The 25432-nt window shown below is 36.0% G+C and overlaps 1 protein-coding gene across 1 annotated transcript in view; it reads left to right on the top strand.

Moving 5' to 3' along the window:
• Positions 1 to 3739: 3739 nt before the first annotated feature.
• Positions 3740 to 25432, top strand: part of LOC131425153 (allatostatins MIP) — a 38469-nt gene continuing 16776 nt past the window's right edge. Inside the window, exon 1 of the mRNA XM_058586779.1 lies at positions 3740 to 4029. The gene's annotated coding sequence lies outside the window, so the exon portion shown is untranslated. The remainder of the gene's footprint in view (positions 4030 to 25432) is intronic.

Genomic DNA, 25432 nt, shown 5'->3' with positions numbered 1-25432 from the left:
TAGGTACTGCCTGAAGCAGCCATGACCAGACAAAAACTGGGTTAGGTGGAAGTTCACTTCTCCATGCTTCCGGCTCACCCAGGTCGACACATTAGGGATGAGCCGATCCCTTTCTCCGTGGAATCCCATTCCTGTTGCCACTTTGCCATTGAGGCCGTTCGCTCTAACGTTCTCACTTCCCTGGTCGTCCTCCGCACGTAGCACTCGATATCCTCCTCCAATGTGATGCAGATTGGGATCATCCCTGCAATCACACAAACTGCCTCCGACGATATCGTTCTATATGCGCTCGCTACTCGCATGGCCATGAGCCGGAACGCACTGTTTAGCTTCGCCCGATTTCGCTTGGTTTTTAGCGCCGCACCCCAGGCTGGAACTCCGTACCGCAGTATCGAAGATGACACACTCGCCAGCAGCCGCCTCTTGCTGCTTCTTGGACCACCGGTGTTTGGTATAATCCTTGACAGTGCGTTGATCGCCTTCGCCGCCTTTTCACAGGCGTAGTCAACGTGGCTGTTAAAGTGGAGCATTCACATACTTTTTCATAGACACAACTTATACAAAGATTATATGCACATAGTTAGAATTAGCGGCAATAGTAAAATGATTCTATCGCAATTATCAACTGCCTGTATAGAATCGGATCGCGAAACGAGAATAAGCGACCGTTTGTTGCTTCAGAGAAGATCCCCACAGCAGCGTGCTAACCTTTGATTCTCAGGAATGTCATCGAGAGAAATTCGCTCTCGCACTGGTGTCGATTCTATGTTAAATGAGCCATGCCGGGTTTTTGTTGTTGCGATGATTTCCAACTCTCTTTGATGGCACTGATTCAATCGTTGAAGAGTTGCCAGTGAACGTTGTTTGATACGATAAAAGCCATCATTGGCGCTATATGATAAAGAAATGCTTGGGAGCAACGAAAAACACGATTTTTATACTGTTACATACAATTGTTTCTAAGTACCAAAGAGACCGTGTACAGCATCCTTTTTCATGACATTTAGCCTCAGACCGATTTTAGCACGGCTCGTTTTTGGCAACATAATCGTTCGAATATGACATATATAAACCAGATGATGGCAGAATTTTTTTAATTATATTGTTTTAAACTACTTACAGCACTAAATGCTGGAAGAACATAACATCCATAAACCATTCGAATCAGTTCGTCAAGATCAGCAAATGCATGTGTGACAAATAATTTCACTCATTTCTACAAACTCAGATTCATATGAAAAGCCGTATACTCCCAAACAAAGTTCCTAAATTATGTTTGGTTCCGACCTCTGGTTCCGGAACTACAGGATGATATGTGAAACGAAATCAAAATTGTGTAATTAATTTTTCTCGTAGATGGCTGAACCGATCTAAGATACAAATGAAATCTAAGAATCATCTTAGATTCAAATGAAAAGTTTCAAGATTCTACAAAACATCTTGTTTTCCAGTCAGATCCAACTTCCGGTTTCGGAGATACAGGGTGATTAGCAGAGCTAATAAAAGTCATTTTCATTGACTGAAAAATAGACGAAAATGACAAGAAATTACTGTCACTCTCAGCTTCGCTTGCAAACTATGAGAACGAAATCCATGTCCAGTCAATGACATAAGCGGGACAGTAGTTTCAAAATTGTTTTTTTTCTTTCACTTACTCTTTCAGTCATTTGCAGTTTTCAGTGGAAATCCCATAGTATGCAGTGTCGATAATCAACGAAAACTGTGAGAATTGAAAAGGACAGAAAAAGGTTTCACAATAAGTTTTAACTGTTGGTGCTCGAATTTGTAGTAGTTTTGGTTTCCAAAGCAGTTCTGGGATGTAATTACTTCGATTTGCCATATTTTGGTTACTTTTTATAGCCAAGCGTCACAGATTTTCAATACATCGATGGAAGAATGAGAATTGAAATTCTGCTGTTGCTACCTGAAAACGTTAGTTTGGTTTCGTCTTGTCACAGAGGAAAGAGTGACGTTGGCAATTATGCTCTCTCATTTTTTCGATGAGAAACGAAAATGCTTCGTCTCTCTTCGTTTGTTCTGGTGTCGGTCATTTACGAATGAGACAGTGAAACATTGAAAATGAGACTGCTGGAAAGGTTTCTTTCATTGAGAATGTGTGACAATTTTAAGCTCTGGTGATTAGTATAAAAATGTCTATTTCACATAAATTAATCAGGTTTATCGGGTTAGCAGATTTGGATAGTCGATAACCAAATAAACTTTTTTCAGTTTTAGTGGTATTCAGTTTTCGATTCAGAAGGCACCTTAAAATTTTTATTCGTGCTATGATTTCTCAAAGATGTCTACACTGATTTTCAAACATTTTGAAACAAATGTAAACTATACAGCTACTCAGGTGAATTTATCTGACTTCAGCCATACCAATTTTAGAATTTCGGTTCCAATATCAAATAGTTTCTCGAAGCTCAATCGTTTTCTCAAAAAAAACCTAATCGAATTTCAGAAACAAAAATTCAAATTAAAATAAACTTATAGTCCCATACAAAATTAATTAATTTTATCCAATTATGGCTTCCGATTCTCGAATTACATGATGATGAATTTTTAAAATTCAAACCGATATTGACAATCCCGAAAAGCTTCAAAGTTGGACTCAAAACTGTTGTAATTTATTCGTCATATAGCCATACGAATCGGTTTGGGGTATGCTGGTTCCTGAATACCGGCGCTGGAAGTACCTTAAATTACCGTAAACTCTAAAGTGGAACTTACTTCGACATATCAAGGCATGTTTAATCGATTATCACACTTTTAGATTCAAATTCGATCCGAATTGCAGTTTCGACATTACAGAGAAATGAGTCATTAAAATCTCAAATTGTCACTTAAAACTACGGTCAATAAAATAATGTCATGAAAACTTAAACACCGAAGAATATTCATGCAAAAAACACATGTGGATTGATAAAAAAAGGTATCATCTCACTGCTAGGTGGATTAAACACGTTTTTAGAAAAGCAAAGCCTTGGTATTACATTCCTGTAGTTAAATTTGACCTTCTGTTTCAACAGACTTTGTGGCTGGTGCTACGATTCTATCGACACTACGAATCCTTCCAGATCGGGGCTCGAACATACGACAACTGGTTTGTAAGAACAGTGCCTTATGCATTGAACCGTCAACCCCGGGTAGTAAAGACGATACAGTTCGGCGTGTTATTAAAAAGTTTCAACTTAATTAGAAATTTAGCTTTTGCTTAGTGGCGTATGTTGAACTGCTATGTTGCTCCACAGTTCAACATAAACCGTCATGCACTGACGAGTTGAAGACGAAACATAAAGGAAATAAATGGTTAGAGCAAATATTTTTCATATTTCTATTGATATCCTATATTCTAATCAACTATTGAAAACAAATGATTCCATACATACCGATTTCACCATTTTTAAATTTAATCAACGATAGTAAATGTTAAAATTGAACAGAGTTTGCAATTTAAACATTGCAAATTATTCATGCGATCGAATAAATGACATTTTATTAAAATTTTCTACGCTACACGGTTTGTTATAAAGGTTGATATGGTCGGTATACGCACCGATTGAACAAATAGTAATAAATCGCCAACCTGGTATACGGCTACAGTCCAAGCCATGTCTCTCGTGTCGGCTTCCTCAATCCCTCCATATGCACTGAAAGACTTGCGCGGCTTTTTCTTCTATAGAATCTCTCTATATAAAGTCTTCAAAGCACTGTCTCCGGCTACAGTAGTGAAGTTTCCGATTGCAGAACAAGTCATCTACAGGAAGAGCAGTGATAACGCATTTCCGCTTTCCTGGTGCTTTCCGTTGTTTCTGTTGTTGTCCAAGTGAGGAGAATAACACTTAGTTTTACTATCTTATTCGAAGTAAAAGCCTATCGTGACCGTGGAAGAGTGTGTTTTCTAATTGTAACCTTTAGCTTTAGTAATTGCCGGTGTGTCGTTAGACAATAACTGAACGGAAATATATCAATAGTGCAGTTTTAATTCAATTTCCACGACAAACAACCCCTCGTTTCAGTTGCAAGGTTTGTGGACAATCGTTATATTCTATTTGAACTTTGGTTAAATTACACTATTGATGGGACGGCATCTGAAGGATACTGCCGTATTTCGAAAGAAAATAATAATGATTATGTATCGTGATTTGATTGAAGGGGTAAATGCCAGAGCACGAACCTTTCTTATAGTGCAATTTCGTTTAACAGTATAGATTAAAAATTCAAACAAAAAATATACTTGTGTACTTCTTTATACAGATATTAAAATGAAATAGGATGAGCCTTTGTGACTGGTGTTTTTGAACAGACATGCATTGAGGAATTTATTTTATTAATGTTTCCTTATAGTAATCGTTATTAATGTTTAATAATGTAATGCAATGTGACTGTGATGGACAGCTCCAACTGAAAATATAAAAATTACCAAAATTCAAAATAATTGAAAAACTGTGATTGGCACTCGTCTACCGGAAACAGCATTATTAAAAACCCTTCTTCATCCACCTAGTGGTGTGATAATGCCTTTCTATTCTTTCATAACAGTCTCATGAAAATATGTTTCACACTTTTATTAAATAATTTTGGATACTAATTTTGACACCAATTGATTCAGATTGATTCAAGTAGTTCACAAAAGCATGCTTCAGTGTATATGTCACACAGTCAGCATCATTTTTCCAAACTAGTGCTTGACATTTGCGTTGCCTATTTGTATGAGAACAGTGATGCAAATCTAAAATAAAAAAAGCCTTCTTAGTCCACTTAGTGGAATTTTCATATATCTTAAAAATCTCCCCATAGGGGGGAGTACATGAAATTTTCGAAATCGAAAAAAAATTTTTGATGCCAAAAGGCTTAGAATTGCATGAAACGTCGAGATTTAGTGTCATCTCGAAAAAAATTTTTTTTTAAATCGACTTTTTGGGACTTCTTAGTCCACTTAGTGGAATTTTCATATATCTTAAAAATCTCCCCATAGGGGGGAGTACATGAAATTTTCGAAATCGAAAAAAAATTTTTGATGCCAAAAGGCTTAGAATTGCATGAAACGTCGAGATTTAGTGTCATCTCGAAAAATTTTTTTTTTTTAAATCGACTTTTTGGGACTTAGAAAAAATATCAAAAAAATATCCCAGAAAGTTGATTTTTTCAAAAAAATTTTTTTTTGAGATGACACTAAATTTCGATGTTTTATGCAGTTTTAAGAGTTTTGGCATCAAAAAAAAATTTCGATTTGGAAATTTCATGTACTCCTATGGTGCTTTTTCAAGATCGAAAATTGTCAAACCTTTACCACCGGGCAGCACCCCTTACGCATGTCCGATTTAGCTCAAATTTTGCATGGAGGCTTTTTTCGAGGTGCTTAAACTTTTGAGCACTAGAGCTTAACGGAAATAGAGGTGATCCCAAAATTTTGGCACCCTTATATATATATAAGAGCGGTAAAAATCATCGTGTTTTGTCGGTTACGTCACTTATACAATCCTATCTCCGGAACCAAAAGTCAAAGCCATTTGATCTTCGAACTTGATCAATGGTCCGATAGTAGCTTTCAAACGAGCTCAAGTTTGTTAAAATCGGTTCAGCCATCTCTGAGAAAATTGAGCGCGTTCAAATACAACGCTTTTTGTCGGTTACGTCACTTATAGAATCATATCTCCGGAACCAAAAGTCACAGCCATTTGATCTTCGAACTTGATCAATGGCCCGACAGTAGCTTTCAAACGAGCCCAAATTTGTTAAAATCGGTTCAGCCATCTCTGAGAAAATTGAGCGCGTTCAAATACAACGCTTTTTGTCGGTTACGTCACTTATACAATCATATCTCCGGAACCAAAAGTCTCAGCCATTTGATCTTCGAACTTGATCAATGGCTCGACAGTAGCTTTCAAACGAGCCCAAGATTGTTAAAATCGGTTCAGCCATCTCTGAGAAAATTGAGCGCGTTCAAATATCTTCGAAAAGTGCACACACACATATACACACACACATACACACACACACACACACACACACACACACACACACATACACACACACACGTTTTCCGATCTCGTCGAACTGAGTCGAATGGTATATAACACTATGGGTCTCCGAGGCTCCGTTCGAAAGTCGGTTTTTCCAGCAATTCTAATACCTTTCTATAGAGAAAGGCAAAAACTCATACAATGCGAACGCAAAAATCTATACAATACAGATAAATCTGTATAAATGGCATCTCTGGCTCTATACTTTGTTTTAAGAAGGGCTAATGAATAAATAGTAACAATTACATTTTAGTTTTTATTTAAAGTTCACCAAATTAATTTTACAGTAAAATTTTAAATTTAAAGCGAAAGGTAACGCAAACGACCGAAAAAATTTTAATCGTTGAAATGATTTCAAACTGGTTCTAAAAATATCGTATGTTGTCTCTTAGTTGGAATTAGGCCGTTTTTAAGAAGAATTCTGACATTTTGAACCTGAGAGTGTAATAGTGGAATATTTTGTTTGGATTGCTGTCGCCATTGCTAATTTATAGGATGAATAAAGGATCAACGATAGGATGGATAAAAATCCATTGAGATGGAATTAGGAGCAGAGTAGTGAACACATCATAAGTGTTTTTAGCTCTTTTATTAATATTTGTTAAATTTTCAAGAAATGTGAATCAATTCTCAATGTGGAGCAAGGCGAATGAAGCAGTAATATGAAATAGTTATAGTTATTTTAGTGCTAAATCGGGGTTTGAAGGCGACGTCCTTACAAATGAGATGAAATAGGGAGCCCTTACCCTATATAAGTTCAATTTAGTTATACATGTCTTCACGTACGTTTATATGAACTTTGAAAATCAATTGTGAAATTTATACATCCGTCACATTACAAATGCAGCAATAAAAACAACGAAAAATCAACTATCGACCTCAAGGAAATCACTATGTCATGGAAACAAGTATTGCATTGATGTTTAAAAAATCATAAAAAAATTTCACATTTAATCCACTAAACAACTGCTCATTTCTTGAATTTTATTGGTAAATAAAAAATCCACAACGAACTACATTTTTATGAAGAAACTTGTAGTTGTATGCCTGAAATTTTCAAGCGCCTTCGAATAAATGTTTCTTGATGGTTGTGCACCGGTTGTGATGGTTGTGATGGTTTGTAAAAATAAAAACTATTCTTCTTCAATGATAATAATCGGAATGGTGTTTAAGATACGCATATAATAATTTCCACACATTCCTACAAATTTTCAGATCATTTTGATCCAAGTATTAACAAAAAAAGATTTCTGTTTATATTCTCTAATATGACATTGATTGCAACAGTGTGGTGCATTACAATGGGTTCATACAACGCAATGTATTATACCATCTAAATAACAGGAAACGTGGATATGTGAATGTCTCAGGAATATCTCTCGTTCGCAGTAAGAAATGTTTTACGTTTTATAATTTATATAACTAGTTAAATTAAACTACACTGCACTTTGTCCATTCATCTTTCCAAACCTATGTTCGTGATACGCACTGTAGATATTAATTTTGGTGAGCCCCTGTGCTGGAGTTGTACAAACAAGTTGTTTAAGCGGTAATATATACCTACGAAAAAAGCTTAGATAAACTTCACTTTTCGTTCACTATCTTTCAAAAGTGATGTCAGGTCTGCTCATTATTTCAGCAAAACAAAGTTATGTTGTATTTCTGCTGCTTTGATGATACTGTTCTCATGTCTGTAAGTTTTGAGCTCATTCCAAACAGGTGCTGCACAATTCAATCCGGATTGAAGTAGTTTTGCTGTCGATCTAGAAATTTTTTTACGTTTTTTGTTTCGCCTCTTTAAGTGATGGTATAAAATTTTTAACACACTTTACCCTATAATTCCGGAACCGGAAGTACAACCCGGATGAAATTCAATGATTTCGTATGGGACCACAAGACCTTTCATTTGAATCCAAGTTTCTGAAAAGTGAGTGAGAACCAATTGGGAAAACTTGACCACTATTTCTGGTGTCTCCGGAACCGGACACTGGGACCCACCGATAAATACCGATTAAAGTAGGTTTAAGGCCAATTTAGATTTTTTTATGTGTTTTGTTTGGCCCTCTAAGTGTTGGTATAAAATTTTTAACACACTTTACCCCATAATTCCGTAACTGGAAGTCGGATCCAGATGAAATTCAACAGATTTGTATAGAACCATAAGACCATTAATTAAAATCTAAGTTTTTAAAAGTCGGTCCCGTCATCACTAAGAAAAGTGAGAAAATAAATTGAAATTTGAATTTCTACCCTAATTACCCTATAATTCCGGAACCGGAAGTCGGATTCAAGTGAAATTCGAAAGTTTTGTAACGAACCATAAGACCATTCATTTTAATCTAAGTTTGTAACTATCGGTCGCACCATCTCTGACAAAAATTAGTACGCATATAATTATTTTTTTGTGCATTTTACTACATAACTCCGGAACCAGAAGTCAGATCGAAACAAAATTCAGGAATTTTGTCTGGAATGGCAAGACCTTTCATTTGAATCGAAGTTTGTGAAAATCGATTCAGCCATTTCCGAGAAAAGTTAGTGCAAAAAAACTTTACATACACGCATACACACACATACATTTTACGTACTCGACGAACTGTGTCGAATGGTATATGATACTCGGCCCTTCGACCCTTAGTTCAAAAGTCGGTTTTCACAATCATTGCATAACCTTTCTATATGAGAAAGGCAACAGCAACTCAAAATAACTTCCACTTTGCAAATCTTATTGGTTGACGGCCAAACAAACTTATTCCGGATGTACCGGATTCGGAAGTCCTGGAAGTAGTGATCAAAAAATTTCCAACAGGAACTTACCTTGGTTTTTCATACATACGTTGATGAGAAAGACATCATTACACAACTAGGTGGATTGAAACAGGTTTTATTGATCTACTTCACCAAACAGGTAAGAGTAACTTACTTATTCGCATTGATCAAATCTCTGTCCTTAACATAGTCTCTACTCATATAAAACCGTTTTTAATTCACCTAGTGGTGTGGTGATGCCTTACTCATAAATCATACAATAACATTAGTCTAATAGAACTATTTCAACAGATTTTATTCATTTTAACATCATCATGTATAGAAACACGCTCTTGGAATTAAAATTCTTTTACTATGTAATTTTCACCATTGAGTGCATATTTTTCGCACATATCACTCGGTAATTTTGGAAATGGTCGTATCCGGATAAAAATCAATAGCGTTCTATGGGACCAAAGGACTTTTGATGTGATGTTGGCGAATATCGGCTCAGCAATTTCCGAAATATTCAAATGCTTATTTTTTGCACATGACATTTTTCGATCTAGACGAGCTGAGTTGGTTGTCACAGTGATTGCATAGCCTATCTATGTAAGATAGACAAAAGGAAATGTTTGGTTCAAAAGATACGGGGTAACTGAAACTGGATTCAAAATATGAAAACATGAAACCGCACAAATGCTGTGTTTATCGAGCATAGCCACGAGATGACAAATGAACTGGGCGTCGTATGAGAATAGCTCTTGTGTGAGAATGCAGAGAAGTGCAAAATGTGTCAGGACATTTCAACCCTAAAACAACACGTATTCAACACAACTGCGGCTAAAGTGCTATACGAACCTACATTCACATACCAAAACAAAACCTCGCAAACGAGCGTCACAAGTGGGAATTACCACATGTCGTGTATAGATAATTGCAACCATTATCACATGCTAGAACTGCCTCCTCAATCAATGAATTTCTATATCTTAAAAGGAATCAAAAATCTTATTTCAACAATTGATTCTAGTATCTTGAAATCGAAATGCTGTGCCATGAATATTTTTAGTCAATATTGGTTTGAAGTTATCGAAAGAAGAAAAGTTTACTGTATGTTTTAGTAAAATCATGACAGTAACAGAACAACAAACCGAAAACATGTGAAGTTCGTTTGTGCATTTAATTATTAAAAATAATTTCATCACGTGGAAATGTGAATCCTGATTGAAAATCACTAAGCATATGAGCCAAAAATTTAAGTTCGTCGGTAGTAAAAAATCTAATGCATAAAATTTAATAGACTACCTATTTGATAAAGTATGCTGGTCGGGACGTTGTATGAACTAAAACAATGCAAGTGCTCTTTCCACATTACTGTTTTGGTGTATTTAGCTGAAATGATAGCATCGTATAAGATACTGCATTGTGAAGAAGCTCTTAAACGTCTTCCACAGCTCATCAACCACATTTGACATTTATGATATCTTTGGTGGAACATGTATAGGAATAGGAACCGGTGAATAATAATTTAATATGATTTGTTGTTTCTTTCTCAGAAAATGCAGGTATTAAATCATTATTATATAATTTTTTAATATAATTGAAGTTTGAAAAATGCGATGTATTATTTCTGAAATCAAACTTCAAAATTTCTAAAACTGTATACCAAGCGAAATTTCTTGGAAAATGTCGAATAATGATGGTTCAGACAGTAAAAGTTCAAAATGAAATTCAAACGCAAATTTTTGTTTCTTGTGCGGGGTATTTTCGAGAAAGAATAAATTTTAGCCTTTCTCATATAGGAAGGTTATGCAATCACTGTGAAAACCGACTTTTGAACCGAGGCCCGGGGGGCGAGTGCGATATACCATTCGACTCAGTACGTCGAGTACGCAAAATGTCTGCGTGTGCGTGTGTATGTATATTGGCGTTTTTCATTGAGAAACACTGGTGGCGTGGATTGCTCTGGTTTTGCACTTTCGAGCAGAAATGGCAATGAAACACCGTCAAAATACTACAAAAAAGGAACTGTCCCTGATCTACTCAAATGGCTTGAGTCGTATCTGACTGATCGTCAGCAAACAGTTCGATTTAAACGGAGGACATCCAACCATATTCTAGTCACATCAGGAGTTCCACAAGGTTCTCATCTAGGCCCTCTTCTATTCACATTATTTGTGAACGATATATCTGTTATTTCTAAACACATAAAAGTTTTGATATATGCCGATGACATGAAGCTCTTCCTAGAAATAAAAACTGAAGTAGGCGTTATTTCAAGATGAAGTTTAGTGTAACAAAAACCTTTTGAAACTAAACGTTAATATATGTAAAGTAATCGCTTTCAGTAGGAAACAAAATACACCAGATATCACAAATAAACTAGGCGACAAAACAGTAGAAAGATGTATCGGAATTAAAGATCTAGAAGTAATTTTAGATAAAAAGTTGGCTTTTATAACATGTTTGCATTTATAAAACGCTTCAGTTATAATTTTCGCGATCGAGTGTCTTTTATGAAAAGGCTATTATATGAAGTGACGACATCTATAGTGGTTTTGGTAGGCTATTGTACATTGTTACATTCGTTTTTCAAGAATGTAGAACCGCTGAAAGGAACTTTCAAACCCCTACAAAACGGTATGACGGTTTCCAGTGTAGACTTACTTTTATGTTCGTAAGTCGTGATTGTTCTCGAAAACATTTATTGGGATAGGTTGACCGAATTTAGCGCAGACCAATGTGCACTCTAGTATTCGTGAAATATTAATTTTTTTATTAAAGTTTGATATTATACTAATATTCATGATTGTAAAGAAAAATAAACATGATAAATTTTTAGTATAATATTTAACAAATATTAAAACGATATAAGGATCATCATCATCAGTTGGGAATTGTTGATATAAAACTGATTCCAATGTTTCATGAATTGAATGCCATCAAAACTTTTAGCACCCCGAAGAAACTCGGTCATCAGTATAGAATCTGCTGCAGATGTAGGCCTCCCTGAAGTCGTCAGACCTCTCCTCAAGGCAAGTGTACAAACTGATTCGAGAGAGAGTCGTAAACGTCAATTGGTCCGAATTTTGACCGATTCCACAATAAAAACAGCAGGAGGAGGGGAAAATTAAAGTAATTATAGGTTTTTTTTTTAATATCTAGGTATTACAAAGTAATCACTAATGAAAGTATTCCGTTTGGGCATTAGATGTGTTTCACATCTAAATTCCAACAACCATATCCCAGTCCTGGGGTTGGTTGGTCGATTCTTTCTCTACATTTGAATATCAATAGCTATCTCCCTGATTTTTCTTCAGAAATGAAAAAAATTCACATATGTGCTCATAAGTTTTATATTCATGACAGCGCAAACCGTTTATCAAAAAGTCTAACCAAAATAAGTACAGAAATTCCGAAAGCAAACTCATCCAACCAACCCCGTTACCCCCAATATTGTTATATTGTAAGTGATGTACAATAGCTTTTCATCCTTAGATATCGATAACATATTTACGTTACAGGTATTCAAATTCTTTGATCTTAACTAATAGAAAGACTGCAATCGTGGATAGAATGACACACTTTGCTACGACGGGAATTGGCATAGCGTGATGAATTAACTCGTTAATTTAGTACCAGTTAAAGCCAGCATAAAAACTGAGTTTTAGCAGCATACACGACATCATAAACAATTCCTAAGCATCATAGTTGATGTTCAGTACATCGAGTTACTTTTCTGGAACATGCCGCCAAATATACTCGAGTAGTTCAGATGACATAGAGTCGTTCCACAAATTGAAATAGGTTGTTGGTTCTACTCTGGGGAATACTTTCTGGAAAAAAGTTGTTTTTCTCCCTGATCGGTTTCACACTGTATGGTTATGAAGTATAAATTGAGTATTAAAAATATCACGAAATTTAGTGAATATTTTATTTGTAGTTGGCAATAAAATGATACCATTTATTGCCACTGAGTAGCACCCTAGGATACTACGTAGTATCCGAAACTCGAACTCTAATCCAAACACATTGTTAACTTCAAGCGATTGTGTTAATAAAGGCTCTTCCTCAGTATGCTAGAAACAACTCTGGCTGCTTTGAGCACTTGCCCAATCCACAATCTGTTCGTTTCATCAACACTTTTATGGTTCTTTTTCATTTACCTAGGAACACATAGTTTGGCGTTGTACATTCGGATAGTTGAACGATTTATCTCGTAGGTTCGATTTGTGCCCTCCATTTTAACGCTCCTCCGTATGATAAGCCGGTGGAATAGGACAATGTTGATGGTTCTCCGTGATGCAAGTCTGGTAGAATTAATGTGGCTTTCCGTTTATGTCCTAGCATAAATTCACCTAATTATAGTCGTTTTTTCATACTTCTTCCTACGCTTTGTTTGAAGGCGAACATCCTGTTCGATTAAGTGGGTTGTAGCGCGGATCATTTGTGAATTTGCAATAGTGTAGTCTGCAGAAGATGGATGTAAGAAGATGAATCATATTCTGTGATAACTTTAGTGTTGGGGAATGAACGTTGATTGCGTTCGTCTGTTGAATACATATGAAACAATGAGTTTTGTTTGGAAGCTGATTCAGAAGTAGTGAAATACGATTATTCATATCTGGTTCAGATAGTTACATATATTAAACAATTTTCCCATTCATTGTTTTAAATTTCAAGCAATTCGTTAAATCACATTTACATGTTTACACTTAAAGAAATAGTACCTATAAATTATTACGCAGTGTTTATCGATTTCAGCAACTCACACAAGAATGTTTCTCTGATGCAGAAAGTGTTGTATAATTGGACGAAGAACATTCCCTACAATGATCGGAAGCCAAAAATAATGACAAATATGTAACAATTATGTTGATGCACAATCAGAAACACTATCGAAATACAGGGTCCGCCATGCAACTTTTTTTTAAACATGCAATAAAACACAAACGGTTCATCCGATTTCAAATTTTTTTTTTCATATTAAAGTACAATCCTTCCGGTTAATTGTGGAATATAATTTCATTCAAATGGCTGCCTCGGCTGGCCTTGCAGTACGCCATACGGTCGGTCCAGTTTTTTAGTACATTTTCGATTGTATGCAGCTTTATTTCAGCTATGGCTGCACGAATGTTGTCCTTTAAGGCTTGAATTGTCTCTGGCTTGTCCATATAAGACTTATCTTTGACAGCCTCCCAAAGATAATAGTCTAACGGCGTCAAATCACAGCTCCGAGGCGGCCAAACGACATCCGAATTTCGTCCGTGGCGGCGGCTCCTGCCTCATTTTCGAAGAAAAATGGCCCAATGGTGCCGCCAGACCAAAATCAGCACCAAACAGTCACTCTCTGAGGATGCATTGGCTTCTCCATGATAACGTGCGACAATTTTGCTTATGTTACCCGCCGAGATGAAAATGTGCCTCATCCGAGAAGATGATTTTTGGCACACATTCCGCAACATTACCATGATTTTTAAAGTAAAACTGCACTATTTTCACGCGTTCCTCAAGCATTTTCGTTCCGCGGAAGGATAAAACTAAGTTTCTGTCAAATCAGAAATGACATTAAGGTTACCAAAGTCGAAATAGTTAAAAAAAAAAAAAATGTTAGATGGCAGACCCTGTATATTAAAGCCATTTGCTGTTCTATCAGACGCTTGTTAATCTAGTATGATAATGAAAAAATTAGGGGTCATTTTTGTGAAACTAAGAACTTCACAGATATATATAGTGCTCTGGTTCGCTATACATTAGAATATGCACCAGTGGTCTGATCATTTCATATTTTTAAAAGTTGATAACGGACGCCATCACATAGCATCATATAGAACATATCATGTCAATTATATGGCTGCGCAGTCCTGTTATTTTGGCGGGCACGAATTTGACATTTCTCTCCATTTTTCATTTATTTGTGACCTACTTGTATGTACGAGTTTCGATGCGGGCTCGCCTGAGAGCGCCATGCTCGCAAAAAAGTATGTTTCTTACGGTTTGTTCGTGAAATGTGAGAGCTGGATACCTTGATAATGTGATGTCTTTAACTAAAGCTCAAGATAGATAAATATGGACCAAAGATAAGAGGCTTTTAAATATAACAAAGTTTTTGAAAATCGTTCAAATGTTTTTGCCTTTCGCATATTGAAAGATTATGCAATCACTGTGAAAACTGACCTTTCAACCGAAGCCCGGAGGGCCGAGTGTCATATACCATTCGACTCAGCTCGTCGAGTACGCAAAATGCCTGTGTGTGTATGTGCGTATGTGTGTATGTAACATATTTTGCACTAATTTTTCTCGGAGATGGCTGGACCGATTTACACAAACTTAGATTCAAATGAAAGATCTTGTGGTCCCATACAAAATTCCTGAATATTAATTGGATCCGACGTCCGGTTCCGGAATTATGGTGTAAAATATGCAAAAAATTGTGAAAATAGGTGCACCAACTTTTTTTCGGAGATGGCAGAACCGATTTTCACAAACTTAGATTCATATGAAAGGTCTTGTATCTAAACCAAAATTCCTTAATATTATTTGGATCCGACCTCCGGTTTCGGAGTTATGGGGTAAAATGTGCAAAAAATAAAAATATGCTCCCATACGCAATTCCTGGATTGCATCCGAATTCGACTTCCGGATCCAGAAATATATGGTAAAGTGTGTTAAAAATTTTATACCATCACTGAAAAGGGCGAAAAATCGCAAAAACAAATCTAAATCGACCTGAAATCTCCTCCAATTGATAGTTTTTATCAGTAGACGCAGAGCCGGTGAAAAATATTAAGCCCAGGGGGGGAATTATTCGTACCGGGGAGAGCGACCCACTGTTTTGAAGTATTATTTATTCGATTTTCAAATAATATTTCGTTTCGATAAAACTTTGCATGAGACGCGTAAATTCGAAGCTTGGAGCGTTTTCGATATTTTGTTGTAAAACAAAATTGTGCATTTAAGGGTTAAATACAATATCAAACTACAAAATTTCTGCCAATATTTGTTTGGAATATTAAGTTAGCAGTCTTTTAGGTTCCGTATAAACTTATTTGTGTTTGCACATTTTCGAAATTATTTCTTTGAGAATTTTGGTTACCCTGATCGTTTAGTTGGTTGGGGTTGATGGTGAAAGATGTCCCGCATGAATCGAAAGCAATGTCTTGGCATTACATCCTTCTGTGGAATTTAGCCTTTCTGTTTCAACAGAGATTGCAGCCGATTCTTAGCATACAGAATCATTTTATGGCTAATACTACGATCCTACTGACACTATGAATCATTCCATGTCGGAGCTCGAACATATGACAACTGGCTTATAAGACCAGCACAGTATGCATTGAACCGCAAAGCCGGGCGAATCGAACGGTGCACAAAACAAATCTAGCCGCTTATGTGCATAGCACATTGTTAAAAAAAGTCCCGGGACCGACTGAGATGACGTTTGTAATGTCAAACTATCATCATCGTTCAGAAGACAAGTGTCAAATTTTCACGTCAATCGCACCACAAACACTAAACTTACCGACATATAAGTGACGTTACTTATTGATTTACGAAAACTTAAAAATAACGAAATCCGTTTATTGATGAAAAGAAACACCGGGCAAGTCCAGCAATGGTTTAAGAAGTGTTACCCGCACTCAGTTTAAAAACAAAGAATTGTGGTATTCTGATTTTAAGCAGACCAAATTAAGCAGTCATCCGGAAAAAATGTGAGCAAGTTTTGATAATCGTTATGGATGAACACAAAATCAAAGTCCGACTGAACTGGAAGTGCTTTTATGATCGTATGCGAAAATCTGGGCATGAAAAAAATCTTTTCCAAATAGGTGCCTCGTTCGCTCACAACCTATCAAAAGCAACAACGTATCAACAATCCAGAGAGCTGTTCGGCACTGTTCAGTCGCAATAAAAAGGATTTCTTGCGTTGGTATGAAACAGTGGACGAAACATGGATCTATCTTTTTACTCCGGAGTTGTTTCAACATTTAGACGGGGAAAACGCAACAGGTAGCTGCAACAAATATGTTATGGCGTCAGTTTTTAGATGCTCGAGGTACAATTAACGCCGACTATCTTGAAAGGGAAGTACCAACAAAAGTTTTTCTCTCGATCCCCGTCCCTGTCCACCATCTTCATTGGAACTAACAAGATCTTTTTTTGTCACTAACTTTTTCGTTACCCCTTCCCTGTCTCTTCACCATCTCGATGGCAACTAATTAGATCTTTATCGTTTTCAAACATTTTGTTCCTACATCCCCTTTTTACCCCGTTTCCACAATATTTACCTTTTTTTTCATTCTCTTCCGTAACATCACCATCATCGTCCACGGAAGGTCGCCCCAGTCGAAAACCAGCATGCGGGCCACCCGCCGGGCCTTCGTAGCCTGGGGGTGTTTCCCGCGGACCCACACGGACCGAAGGATGCGGCCAACATGGATCTTCGCCAACGGCATATGGAAGACCCTCATGCAATATTCAATTCACCGGTCACTACCGATCGCTTCTCGAGAATCCGCTACCGCTACATTACATAATGATACTATTCTAGTTTTAAGTTAGTCGTAATTAAGATTAGTAAATACCCTTGGCATCTTAGAGCTTAAGCAGTGTGCCTAAAAATTATATTATAATATTGAATAAAAAAAAAACAAAAGTTTTTAGTTATTAATGCGTTAGGAGTTATGATTGCGTTTGAAGTATGGAATCGAAAAAACGGCCTCATATGGAGCAGAAAAAATCATCTTTAACCGAGACAATGCACCGTGCCAAAAGCCAATGAAAATAATGGCCAAATTGAACGTATTTTGCACCGATTTGTTTCTTCACCCACCATATTCTCAATAACCTAGCCCCCAGCGACTACTTGTCATTTGATGATCTAAGAGAGTCATAGCCGCAACTGAAGCCTATTTTAAGGCCATGGACAAATCATTCAATAAGTATGATATAAAAAATTTAGATAGTAAATAAAGGAATTTTGCTCAAGAAATGTTGTTTTCCTAGTTAGTTCCTAAACTTTTTGGACGATGTGGAAGCAACCTTCTCTACGGCGGTATCGAACCGCACGGAGTGCAAGTCGATTCGACACTGAATTTGGTTTTCTGTGAGTAATTTTCTCAAATGCGAACGCACTCATTGAAGAACAGAAATTATATGGGAACCGTGAACTTATGTATACGAAACGGTCATATCAATTAGAGGACTAACAATGGTTTGAAAATCAAGGAGAGTTAGACATTGTTCGTGGTTGAGTTGTAGATGTTCAAAACCTAACCACTGTCTATATGGTTTTACTTCTATATTTTGAATTTGTATCCCGGTTTAGAAAACAAAGACGCAAACCTACGTCAAAAGATTTTGAGTGATTTCATTTATGTGAAGATAAAGAATGGAAAGGCAAGATGTGACAAGGTTGATTTTAGCAAGCTGAAATCTTTTACTAACTTAACTTTCGCAAGAGGAGTTGAACTTAAGCATCTCATCAATGCAAATCACTCTAGTCTCTGGTATGTCGGAAAGTACCGATAAAGGTCTTTTACCACTTACTATCCGAACCGACAAAAGAATAGTTATCAGAAGTTGTTACTTTCTACTTGCGGCTGCATTCTCGTACGCAATTAATTCTTCACTATCTCTAATAGAGAAAAAGTAAAAATAGCATGATGGGTTTTCATCAGGTAACGGTGAGTGCAGTGCTACTGAATACCGCTTACAACCTAGGCTAAACAGCCAGCACGCTGTGACTCTGGGGGCATAAGCAATAGTTCGAACAAACCTTTCATTCTGATGTTCAACTAGCTGTATAGAGATTGAGAAAAATATTCATACAGTGAAGAACTCAATGTGTATAAGAATGCTGTCGCAAGTAGAAATTGACAACTTCTGGTAACTTTTCTTTTACCGGTTCGTATAGTAAATGGTAAAAGACCTTTTTCGGTACTTTCCGGCATACCAGAGACTCGAGTGATTTGCATGAATGAGATGCTTGAACTCGACCCCTTTGGTTGAAGGAAAAAGTTAAGTCACTAAAAGATTTCTGCTTGCTCGAATGACCATTGTCACGCCTTACCTTTTTGTTGCATATTCTCACATCCTTGCTCTACCTTGAGTACTAGAATTGTATAATCCTGATTTTATTTATTATTCTCAGTTACAATAAAACTATTTTTATTGTTATAAATGATACTAATATTACTATTATTTTTCGTTAGAAATTTCAGGTGGGTAATTACCCACCTTTGGAATTTTCGGATGGGTAGTACTACCCACCGTACCCACACCTCTTTCACCGGCCCTGAGTAGACGGTCAAACAAACCGATCTCGGTTATTCTTTTATGAATAGAAGAAAATTATTTTGAAGAATGCCACAGTATTATATATGATAGTGTGATTGATATGAGAAAGGCATCATTACACCACTAAATGTTTTCCTACTTCATTATTTGAAAGAGCGCAAAGTTTTCAAGAGAAAAAAATTGTTGTTGTTGATTGCTTCTGTTCTTGAAATACAGCGAATTTAAAATAACGTCTACTGTAAATCAGCAACTTTCGATTGTTTTCGAATGTTTTTCTAGGCCCGATTTCGGCCTCTGCTGAAGCAGACAAAAAGTAGAAGTCGGGTCGTCCTAATGCGGGTCAGCCTTTAGCAAGAAAGTTTTCATTGTTGATTTGTTCATAAAAAAATCACATGACTAGAAAAAAGGGCAAACATATAGTCACAAATAAGATGTTCCCTAATTTAAAAAAATGTCAAACTGCAAATAGCTACAAGAATAACAAAACTAACAAATAATAATAATAAGAAACCATAATAGTAGCAACACTGCGAACATGCTATGAAACGTTGCACACGTTTTCAGCATGACACACAGTTTGTTTTGCACGGATGAAGCAGACACCGATTTGACTCAAGAATCAATGGCTCAAACCCACAATTTTCCCATATGCGAGGACATTGTTTTGCTAATATTACTTCGAATGTAATAGTAAACAACACCTTTTTGACAACATTTCGCAAGGTAACACTCGGCACGCAATTACTATTCCAATGTCTCCCAAGCAATGATGCCACTGGAGTGAAAATTGTAGTTGCCGAAAGGAACCAAAGTGAAACTCACGTCTTTTTCTTGGATCCAACTGATTCGATTCCCACACACAAATTAAATTAATAGAACACAACATAAATAACGCATTTAGATATCAAATTTAATTCGAATCAGAATTTCGGCTTCGGATCCATGGGTTGATGAATTAGGCTCACTAAAAGCCTATTCGCACTATACCGGGACGACCGGGACGGGACTATCCGGGACTATCCGAGACGGTTTTTATCCTCATCGGCGATGACTGAGCACCGTCGGCGCTGGAAAAAAAAACTCGGCGAGGAATATCGGTGGCAACCAAATGGATTTTATCCCGGATCCGGGATTCCAATACATACACACGCCGGCAGCTCAGTCATCGTCGATGAGGAAAAAAAACCGTCCTGGATAGTCCCGGATGGTCCCGTCCCGGTCATCCCGGTATAGTGCGAACAGGCTTTAATTAACAGGGTCTGCCTATTATTATGCTAACTATATGAAGTTCAAATGAATCATAGAGTATGAAAAACGCCAAATTTGTATAAATACACACACCAAATAACTTTGATTTACAATTATTAACGCTATTATCTAATGGTATTAATTGTTTGTATCATATCTATTAACATTCACCCATTCATATTTTAAATACATAGTATACTACTGTACCTTAGACTGAGCTGTATCGCGAATTACATACGCTCATATTAGTACATGTGTGAACATAAACATTTCAATATCGACGAACGGTATATAAATCAAAGTTTTACGATCCTTGGAAAAGAAGTTATTTTCCGAAGTAACGTGTTTTTATGTGCATGATGTAAAAGTGTTTCTCTCAGAAAATAATTTTCATAATAGGAAAAAATTACTATAAAATACCAAAATACTGTCCAATGTTTTTCTACTGTGAATATGTAAGTGGAAAACAAACCAAAAAAGTCCGCTTTGTATCACATCGGCAGAACATAGCAGTTATAGATGAACAAAGTTATAAGTATATTCATCGTTCTCTCTTTACAGATAATAAATTGCGTTTAAGGTAATCACAACCAGATATGCAATGTAATGTATATACAACGATATTCTTCATCTCAATGTGATTGATATGCTCAGGTTAATTTTCCTCGTTTTACTTTGTGTTATTTCAAAACCACAGAATTTGAAATAGGGCGGGTCGTTCTTTATTTTGTATGGAACACAATTCAACAAATGGATAGGTCGTCTGACAAGCAACAAAAGATGCACTTAAATCAGCATGCTGATAACGAGAAATAAACAAATCACTTTGAATATTAGCATGACATTCTTGGAAGCGCTAAATTGTGAACGCGCTTTTACAGCAGTTGTAATTTGGAAAGCTATATCGACATCGTGCATGAGTATGAATAAAATTCACTTAATTCAAGGCAGAGCAGCTAAACGGCATATATAATTTGTTTATTTTGAATGCATCTGTGTAATCCTTACACATCGTCCTATCAGTTAATGTAAGCAATGCATTAGACGTCCCATTTACTTGGTGATACGAATATACACGGAATAAAGGCGGAAACACATGCTGCTTGGTTATAGTAGTTTATGCACCATGCGTTTCCTTTTAATACAACTTGAATGGGTGATTGTTAATATCCCAAGTCGCACTGACTGGCAACGGTTTACATAAAAAGATGTTTCCATTGTTATTTCTTACCAAACGTATTCAAACCTTCAGTTTTCGGTACCAGCCAGCCAATATCTGAATATTTTTCCTATAGACGTTCCTACATAAAACACTAATAAAAATAATAGAGAGATTGTTTGTACCCAAACAGTTACTCCGACTCATAAGACGTATTTTGTTTTATACGTCGAAATCATTAAGTATGAGATAAAAAAATGCCAATCAATGAGTAATACAAGGAATGTTACCGACGATTTTTATGAAAACATATCAACAAGTTGCCAAAAGCCTGAGAATATGAAAGTCAATTTCAAACCACACTAAAGGGTTTCAAATACACTTCAGCAATAGAGCATCAAACCGAAATACTTGAAGTGGTTTTCATAACTTTTGCATTTCAAATGAGATATGAGTTATTTATCAAATAGAACAAAAATCACTAGAACCACCACAGCTTCGTAAATATGGCAGATGAAGGATTGAGATTTAGAGAAATTTAAAGACAAATTTCATGCTTACCCGACTATAGTCTTTCAATTCAAAACAAATTTATTGTATTCTCATTGTTGATTTAGTGACCAAAAATAAAATTTTTTCCAACTCAAAAGGCCCCAAGCGTGTTGTCCGGGATAACGGAACTCCCAGCCATATCATCCTTATGATCAGGCTTCTTGAAAGGTCCCTAATTAGTATTTTAAAGAAATTCAATCAAATATTAAAACCTATTTCTCTACAGTTCAATGTCGAAAACTATTTGATTTTCAAACTTCGTCCAACATTCAATAGTAGCTTCAAATGAGCCTAGACTTATGAAAATTGGCTCTACCATCTATGAGAAAATTGAGCGGTGAAAAAACAATGCGTTTTATCGGTTACGTTACTTATACCATTATATCTCCCGAACCAGAAGAGACAGCCATTTGATCTTCGAACTTGATCAATGGTCCAATAGTAGCTTTCAAACAAGCTTAAGCTTGTCGGAATTGGTTCAACTATCTCCGAGAAATTAGAGCGGAAATAAAATCTTTGAAAAGTGCACCTACACAGAAATTTTCCGATCTTGTCGAGATGAGTCGAATGGTATATAACACTATGGGTCTTCGAAGCACCGTGCGAAAGTCGGATTTTTCCAGCAATTCTATTACCTCTCTATAAATAATGGGTAAAAAACATTTAAAACAGGTTTTAAGCCGATTTTTGACTGCCTTACCCTAAATCAGTTATTCTTGATAGATGTCTGCGCTTATACCTGTAGATAGATCTATAAGAATAATGAGTAACATCAAACACATCTTTGTTTATTATATTAAAAGTAGTGCATTTTTCAACAGTTTTATATGATTCGTCAGTCTATCATTGTAAAGCAGTGCAAACATTAAATTTTCCAATACTTTTTATTTACGAGTCGATTTCAAATTTTTTTTTACTTTGATAGCTTAGTGGTGTAATAGGTTGATATGTGAGAGGCATTTCAACACCATGTAATTGAATTCAACGGAAAATTTCATTGAGTTGAATATATGAAACTGAAAACAAAAAAAAATAATATAAAAAATGATAATATCAGCTATCAATATTAGTTAAAATCAAAAAATTATTTTGTTTAATTCATCATGTAAAATAGTGAAATCCAAGGCCGGTTTTAGCATTCAATGTTTTTTTTAGTTTTTGTAATAAAAAATATTCAACAGGGGTTTTCAAACTAAGTTGCACTTATCCGACTTTTGCATTTAGCCGATCATAGGGTAATGGTACCTCCATTCATCTCAGTTCCAGTTTTCATCTCATATACTGGAACCATGAGTTAGAATCTTTTGTCTCTGTTCGATCTATTGACTATGAAGGTAAGAAAAAAATAGATTTACCCGCCTATAGGTGTAGGTATAGCTTCTTACAGCCGAAACGGAAATATTGTATTCGGTTTTATAACAATTTCTTGATTGAGAGTATCTAAAAAAGACAATTATTTGCAGTTAAAAACTAAGAAGATTCAAAAGAGACAGTACCCCGTCACGACACGCTGCAAAATGTAGAATTGTATGGTAAAATGTGAATGCCGAAATCGGAGAAGTGCAGTTTGTTTAGGGAAATCAGTTCGAATAACGTTCAGTCGAAGACTAAGTTTCGAGTCCAGATATGAGCTTGAAATTCAATAATTTTATTCTTAAATTTTCCAGTAGAAAGTTGTTTGAAACAAATTCGGTCAAAATAATGCGGGTCCGACAACGCATCGCAAAGTCGCCTTTTTCATATGGGTAATTTGACCGAAATAACTATTGATGGATGTAAAACTCTGGGGGAAAAGCAAGACAAGATTTCTTTTATTGACACAGGTTAACATCATCTGGTCAGATTTCTATTATCAATTTTTAACGGAAGGAATTCGATAATGCTTTTACTTTCTTGGATACATGTAACTTTTTTTTCGTCACTTTATGAAACAGTATCCCATCACCCACCCACTGTTTTATACCGGCACAACGAATTCCCATCATAATGACAAGGTCTTGCTTTTTCTTCATCGTTATGACTATTCGATTCTGATTGCAACCATTCTGCGCTTCCTGTGGTGAATCGTCAAGTGTGTTATTATTTATCGAAACGACAGACATCGGTTGATGACCTAGCCGATTCAGGGCACTTTCGCACCTTATAAAGTTATGAGTTAATAATTTTATTCGTACATCACAAACATACAATCTGTTTGAGGCCTATTACGTTGTCGGATTGAATATCTTCTCAAATAGTGTATATTATTCAACAGGTTTTCCGTAAACTTATCATCGAAAAAAACTACTCTTTTACGGATAAATCTAACGATTTTAGCAATTCTTTTTTACCAAGTGTATAGTATTTCTGTATAGTCGAGATTATACAGTAATTTCATCATCAATTAGAGCAGATTCTTCAGGATCTAGGTTCCTGCTAAGTATAAGGCGGACGTGAGGTTATTTTTAAATAATTCACTTTATCTAGTTATCTACTTACTACTATTACTCTGTTATTATCATAGAAAACAGACATAAAAGCTAAAATAAACTTTTTGTTTAAAAAGCTGTATGAAGTGGCAATACGTTAAATTTCACCGTTGCGTAAAAGTCTATCCGCACTAGGCCGACTCGACCGAACCAACGGTCAGCTACATGTGAAGTCGAAGCAGAAAAAAAGTCGAAGTTGAGTCGGTTGGATCGATCGGGACGGCGTAATGCGAATAGACCTTAATGGTTTCTACTCATGAATTACAATGTTATGCAAGGTCAAACGCATATGCCCATATGCTGGTCTGCTCGAATACGAATACACGAATTGCTATTTGGCGATTACTTTTCAAAACGGCAGTTATATTTCAAACACGCATTGGAAACTGTACAATTTCTGTGATATCATTTCAACCAAGCGAATTGCTCAATTTTTCGGTTGATAGACTTCTTGTTAGAAACAAACACAATGCGAGTGTCCGGGCTTCAAACTACTGTTTTTTTTAATTTACGAATGAACTAGTCGTTTGATTGTTTTTAATAATCTGAACTTTTCTGCTCGTATAGTTGAAATCATTTCATATGATACATAATGGAATCTTCAAGTTTTAAAAATAGAGGGTGTAACGATCAAAATTTGGTATAAAAATTATGTGTGTAAAAACGGCAAACTTTTCATTCAAAAATTAAATCATTTTTCTTCTCCAAAATTAATGTTAGTTTACGGATTTTACGTTTGAATACTTCTATCAAGCTTCGCACAGACTTCTTCACATCAAATTCATCTCTTGGTGTTCAGTAATAATTTTTACGGCTGCGTACAGATCGATGTATTATTTTCTTTGTGCGATCTGTAAATCGCGACCACTTTACAACCATCTGTAATCGAATTATTGGATTTCTGCAAATCCTGTAAAAATATTACG

This window comes from Malaya genurostris, chromosome 1 (genome assembly GCF_030247185.1).
Source record: "Malaya genurostris strain Urasoe2022 chromosome 1, Malgen_1.1, whole genome shotgun sequence".
NCBI classification, from domain to species: Eukaryota; Metazoa; Arthropoda; class Insecta; order Diptera; family Culicidae; genus Malaya; species Malaya genurostris.
Note: the sequence above shows the minus strand (reverse complement) of the source record. Positions and strands in the feature narration are given on the sequence as shown.